Here is a 6,000-nt window from a genome sequence, read left to right as displayed (position 1 = left end):
TCAAATCGATTTATTCCAATCCTTACTGAACAGTGCTGGTTCTGAAGACAGGAAAACCCACAAGGGCTTTCTTGTGTGTCCTTATCTTTCATTGAGATGCTGACCCAACTCTTAAAAGCTATCTCCATGGAAAATTCTGGGCTTCACTCCAAAACCAACCAGTAGGAGGTGGCTTTCTTAATCAGTGACTGTGTTCCGTCTTTATATAAACAGGTTAAGCCAGCTGCCAGCGCTTCTGTGACCAATTCCAGCTCACATTACCCTTGGCTGGAAAGATGGGCCAATCAAAGCTACATTATGAAAACAGAGAAGTCTACCTCTCCCAGGTCATAGCAAAAGACCTGGCTGCCATATATGATAACCAGAGTCATCAGAAATCTTACTTTTATTCCTTATGCAGTGAATAAAGTGCGGCGCACACTCATTGCCAGAATGGGTAAGATTTCACTAACCTGCCAAATGGAGGTAATGACTCAAAAAGGAAAAAAGAAATGTGTTGATTCTGACTAATACATTGTCACTGGGCTACACATTTTCCTATCAAAGTGGGAAAATAAGAGAAGTAGAATAACTCTTTACTTATGTGAGGAATGGAATGATTGCCATAATGCAATTTGATTAACTGGAGAAACATCCTACCATCATCGGCTAATCCACAAAGGGCTATTACTGCCCAGAATGGAGCTCAGTGTCAGTTGAAGGAATCAACAGGCATGTCTAATCTGGGAAAGGACATCGCCAACAAAATTGGTTACTTTATTCAGACCACCATTCCTCTCCTATGACCCTGAGAATGTTCTCGAAATGAAGTAGCAGCAAACATGTGGAAAGCAACCTAAACAAATGAAATAATAAAGCATCCTTCTGAACTATGTTGTCCAAAAGTAATCAAGACAGAAGAGGTGAATCCACATGCCTATTCCCGACACCCCCCCCCCATTGAAACTTGCTTATGGCTTAGTCAATACTGCAGAAAAATTAAAAGCAAAGCAAGCAAACAAAAAACTTTCCCATGCAGAAGGTTCTTGTTATGTATTAGTGAAGAATATTCTGCTCTGCATTAATTGTTATAATGGTACTAATTAGTAATTCTGGTCCTCACTTCAGAAGGAAATGCTTTCCCAGAGAAAGCATTTTAACATGATAGTGCACTGATTTAAAATCACAGAATTAAAGCCACTAGTTTATAGGTCAAGCCATATTTGAATGGCTTAGAATAACTTTTTCCTCTTTTGCTACCAGAATTGAATGCAAAGTGAGTAGGGACTTATGCTGATCTTATTTTCAAGCACATGAACTAGCTACTGCAATTCCTATAGGATTCTTCTGTTTTTTATTTTGACAGCATAACACTACACCCATGGGAGCTGAGCTTTTCAGGTGTTAAAGAGGATTTGTTATAAGAAAATGATTATAATAGGATTTAATGTAATTGAAAGTCAAGGTACAGTAGCCATCCAGTGTATCAGAGAGAGTGTCAAAACTTGCAGTGAGGGTGGAGTGCCTTTTGCTAAGTAAACAACAAAAGTGGAGAGAGAAGAAAATATTCTATGAATAACAGGATCTACAAGGTTGGCTGACCTGATAAGCCTGTCCCACCACAGTGGGTATCAAACCCACAGGTGCCAGAGGGGCCATGAATAGCTGCAACCTTCCCACCCCACAAGAAAGTTTTGAAAACAAGTTATATAATAACCTGAATTCATGTCTAGAACTTGTCAGACAACAATCGTAGGCCTTCACAGGCTCCAGGCAATAAAGGTTTATCCCTCCACCATTACCCTGAACTTTCCAGTGCCATAACCCAGTGTCACTCTGAGTTCTTTCACATCTTTGCTGAGTTTTAATATGGTGGCCTCGAGTACATGTGCACTTGCACATACACACACACACACACACACACACACACACACATATATACTCAAGCACACGCTGGGTAAAAACTGCCTAACTCCCCAAGTGTTTCACCCCTTTTCTTGAAAATGTCAATCATTCTCTAAGAAAAGTATGTTTATCCTCTCTCCTCAGTCTATACCCAAAGGACTTAAAAACAGCATACTGCAGGGACACAGCCACATCAATGTTTATAGCAGCACAATTCATAATAGCTAAACTGTGGAACCAACCTAGATGCCCCTTGGTAGATGAATGAATTAAAAAACGTGGTATATATACACAATGGAATAGTACTCAGCGATAAAAGAGAATAAAATCATAGCATTTGCAAGCAAATATATACAGTTGGAGAAGATAATGCTAAGTAAAGTTAGTCAATCCCCCCCCCAAAAAAAAAAACAAATGGTGAGTGTTTTCTCTGATATAAGGTGACTGACTCATAGTGGTTAGGGAGAAGGATCATGGGAGGAATTGAGGAACTCTAGATAGGGCAGAGGGATGGGAGGGGAAGGGAGGGGGCAAGGGGTTAGCAATAATGGAGGAATGTGATGGACATCATTATCCAAAACACATATATGAAGACACGAATTGGTGTGAACATACTTTATATACAGAGATATGAAAAATTGTGTTCTATATGTGTAATAAGAATTGTGATGCATTCCATTGTCATGTGTTTAAAAAATTTAAAAAAAGAAAAGTATGTTTATCAAACATTAAAACACTTTTCCACAGAGACAGGGTCATGAAGAATACAGGCACCATGACTATCTCAGATACCATGGAATCAGCACCAGCTTCCAAGACTACAAGCAGAAGGAAGAACTCTGTCATTATAGGACTTGTCTCTTCTCCTGATTTTGCTTCCTATCATTCCAGGGTGTCATTAATTTTTCTTGTTCATAACTACTAGTAGTGGATATTTTGTGGGTGGTTTTTCATTATTAACAATAGTTCTGCAGATGGGTAAAAGAAGGATCTGAGGCCTAGGGTCATATTCATCTTAGATACATAGATGGAGAACATTCTTTCCAATCATTAATTCTAGTCCTTTATTGCTATAAAATCCCATAACAGTCTTGGCAGCAGAGACACACTAGTGCAGGCAATAGCAGGAACTTAACTTACTGAGATTAGCTTCAATATTGTTTATGCATATATTGTATTTACCAAGCATGAAAGTGTTGTATGAAATGACCCATGATGTCAAATGACATACATAGACTTGTAAGTCAAGTCTATTGACTTGTGGCTTTTTCTCCACACCAAATTCATTTTATCTGCATTCCCAATATCTTTTAGACATTTAAGAACCACTACATATTTTTTTTTAAATATCAAGTTTTTCCCATCTAAGTTTGGCTGCCCCCATCAGGAAAAGTCATTTCATAAGATTCACATTACACTTAAGGAATTTTCTCTCCTCCTTTTGCCTTTGATTGTATGTTAGTCAATTCTCTAAACACACCGATATAAAGAACAATAGTGAAAAAAATCTAATATGAAGATAAATGCAAACATAGCCAGACATATATGTATATGTTAATAAACACCTCTCTGTATGTGTATTTAAAGTTATATTTTGCGTATTGAAAATGGTTTTACCTTTACATCTGAATGTGTTTTTGGTGATTTGGCAATTAGTAATATTTTACCCTAAATCATGATGTCATTCTATTAAAAGAAACAATAAAACCACTCTATTTCAGACTACTCATCTCCCAGACTGATTATAGGATACCACATTAAAGCCAAATCGTTGATACCTCTATGAAGCAGATAATTAACTCATTACATATTCTGATGAAACTCTCTCTCACCTGTAGAATTTTATTCCGCTGGGTTGCAGTGAACTGCATAATGGCAATCTCAATAAGTACCACCGACAAAACCATCATGGAAATGCAAGTATTTATTACACTTTCTCCACAGCCTTTCTAGTTGTTTGTCCCATCTTTTCCAATCTTGGCACATTTCTTTCATTCCAAACCTGTTTACTTAAGTCGGATCCTCTACATTAAACACAAATGTGACTTCAACATCAGAGTCCATAGTGAAGAATTTCTGTCATAAACCACTTGTTGTTTTGATCACAGCTCTACCTGTGTTCTTTCATGCTCCATGAACTTTAACCTCAATAAATTTTGCTTCATTCCTTTTACACATTCACACTGCTAAGAAGTCTTACCTGCCAGTTCTATTACAGGAAACCCACCAATCAATACCTGCCAAATATCCTCCTTCTCTTCCTTCACCATTTCCAAGAAAACTTCCTCTTCTGAGAAACTTGTATGGTCAAATCCAAAATCAACTGAATTTTTTATTGATTGTTTTGCATTTTAGAATGATCATTACTTGGAATGATAATGTATTTTAGTCTCTAAATTTAAAAATGAGCATGCTGAAGATATTAAATTTATGAAGACCTACTAGTCACAAATATTCAAAATACACTCTTTTTGGTCACAAGAATTATTATTCTCCACACCTCTTCACCCCTGGTGAACCCAGGCATAACCACGTGACCTGCATTAGCCAAGGAAATGTGATGCAGGAACTATGTGCAGTTGGCTACAGCCATTTCTCTCTCCCTCAGTAATGCTGGGGGCATGAGTCTAGGTGGAGTTCCCAGCTTGGGTCCCTCAGTGATTATGATGAGCTAGTCCCCTGCCAACCTACACTGACTTGCAGCACAAGTGAATCTGCGGGTTGTTTGTCACCAAAGCATAACCTGTGTCTTCCTAAGTAACCTAGAGAAAATAATTTGTCCCTTCACTTGATGTCACTGCAGGACTCATCATAATAACATTGCCGCTATATTCCAAAGTGTTTCTAACATACTTTATCACTCATTTTCACATTATCATTGTTGCTGTTTTCTAAGTTATTGTTCCTATGTCTCAAATGGAATACCTTAGACACAAAGATGGAAAATGATTCCATCACCGTTTTCTTAGCAACACCTTCTACTGGCAAAATTGGAACAACTCTGATGTCCAGCTAGTACTTTCTCCTCTGAACCAGAAATCCCAAAGAAATCCAAGTTTCAAAACCAGTTAGAGATAAAGTCATATAGTCATTAAATATTAAAGTTGGAAGAGCTTCAGAGCTCACCTGGTATAGGCACCTGATTTTAGAGCAAGATTCTAAGGTGACTGGGTTTGAATGAGTATCTTGGCTAAGACCACAAACCATATTCAGGGTTGAAGAGGACACAAATTTAGATCCCCAAAGCCAGTGTTTTTCAACCTTGATAATATTAGGACCCTCAAGGAAAGAAAACTTCCTGAGGATTCTGAGAACATGTAGGCATTATTAAACATTAAATGAGAAGTTTAATCTTTAAATATATTTTTCACATGTGAGTTATTGCTATAAAAAGTTCACCTTTATGGATAATAAAGTGACTATTAAAAATTGATTACTGAAACAAAAGCAAAAAGTTAGAGATATTCCAGCACTTGCAATCCCTGAGAATCCTTGGATTCTAATTGAGAAATACTATTCTAGACTCATTCTGCAATGTTAGATTCTTTCATGTTTATATCCAAAACATACAAACAACCAAGTACCCAGCACAAAGTAGATATAAATAAGAGTTTTTGGAATAGATGCTTCCTTGTGGCACTCACAAGGAAGTGTTCTCCTTCCAGAACAACCTGTTGAAGTTAGTAATAAATGGATGATGACTCTATTAGTTAGTCACCTGGATAACAAATGTGATGAGTTAGCATTTCACCAGCCTAACTGAACTCTGTACAGATAGTCCCATAAGACACTAAAAAAAAAAGGAGAAAATAAAAGCTCCAATATATTTCTAACAGGTTGAAGTAAACGTTCATCATCTTCAGTAAGTGTAAATATCATTCTCTCCTCAATACATTCACTCTCCGATTCCCAAACCACCCATATCTCCACTAACTGTAGACTTTAAGTGATTATCCAAAAGTCACGTTCTCATAATCCAGGATAGTTAATCACTACCCAAGATGAAACTGCCTGTATCAGGATGAGGAAATAGGTGTGGTATGTCACACACTGTGTATGTACTGGTTTGATCATGACTCTATGTCCCCAGTTGCAGAGAAAGAAACAGGTCAAAAG

Source organism: Marmota marmota, unplaced genomic scaffold, assembly GCF_001458135.2.
Source record: "Marmota marmota marmota unplaced genomic scaffold, marMar, whole genome shotgun sequence".
Lineage (NCBI taxonomy): Eukaryota > Metazoa > Chordata > Mammalia > Rodentia > Sciuridae > Marmota > Marmota marmota.
Note: the sequence above shows the minus strand (reverse complement) of the source record.